Raw genomic sequence first — 1,404 nt, 5'->3', positions numbered from 1 at the left:
TGAGGATATATTTTGGATTTGATTCCCCCACGATTTTAAAGTATCTCGAGCCTACTACGGGTGATTTGTTTAAAGGCCATATACGCGGATTGACATTTCAATGAATCCAAACTTCCAACATTAGGGGGAGCTAGCAGTAAAATGGTAAAAGAAATATCATGGAATCAAACATCCATATCTTGGCAAGATCCTCAGACTCAAGAATGAGATTTAGAAGTCCAAAAGATTATACAAAAGCTAGCTTAAACAATTGCCAGTTTACGTTACTGACCCGAATAGAATGACTAAGTCATAAATACCAGTTGCTAATGCACCAATAAGAATTGATGTTCAAGAAGGACACAATCAAGTTGCTACTTAGTCTAAGGCACGTTTGAAAACGTGGTAGACCAATAAGTTCCAAAGATAAAATCCCTCGGAGTGGACGAGGGAATCCTAGACATGGTCGATCCTAAGATGGACAAACTTAAACACCACGGCCGTGGATGAGGAAACCATAAAAAAAAATGGTTGTACCTAAGGTGCCTAACAATGAGGCTTGGGACGCCAAGCTTCAGGGTACTGAAGGTCATAATGAAACCTCAATAAGTTATGTCATGTCCGGGACACAAATGGAACAAGAAAAAGAATGTCGACATTGATGATATATTTGCATGCAGTGTAGCATTTGAGATTATGAAATGAATGAGGATCATGAACCCACGTCCATACATGAGTGCATTCAACGAATCAGATTAGATCAAATGGAAAGGGGACGTGGAGTTAAGTTCATTAAGAAAAGAGAGGTTTTGGTCTCATAGTTCGGACACCTCTAGATATGAAACCAGTTGGACAAAATGAGTCTTTGTGAAAGAAATGATACATAGCGAGATAGCAAGATATAAGGCACTGCCATATGCACAAGGATTCCACAAAGACCAGGAATCAATTATGAGGAGACATACTCCCCTGTGGTTGATACAACAAACATTTAGATTCCTAACAATTCTGGCCATTAAAGAAGAAAAATAGACTTGCGGTTAAAGGATGTAGAAACCGCCTACTTGTATGGTACACTGGATAATGAGATATATATAAAAGTCTCAGAGGGTAATGAGTTGTCAAATGCAACAGGTTCTCGAGAAGTAAAGTATACAAGCATATGTTAATGATATAAAATATCCTAGGAACCTCTGGAGAGATTTCCCAAATGGTTGAATACCTTAAGAAAGAATTTGAGATGAAAGATCTCGGGAAAAATGAAATTCTGTTTGGGATTACAGCTTGAGTACATAAGTGATGGAATCATTGTGCATCAAATGGCATGTACAAAAAAGGTACTCAAGAGATTCAATATGGCCGATTGCCATCCTCTGACCAGTCTCATGGTCGTGAGATCTCTCGGTCTGGACACTCACCCATTCC

The sequence above is a fragment of the Brassica oleracea genome, chromosome C6 (genome assembly GCF_000695525.1).
Source record: "Brassica oleracea var. oleracea cultivar TO1000 chromosome C6, BOL, whole genome shotgun sequence".
Lineage (NCBI taxonomy): Eukaryota > Viridiplantae > Streptophyta > Magnoliopsida > Brassicales > Brassicaceae > Brassica > Brassica oleracea.
Note: the sequence above shows the minus strand (reverse complement) of the source record.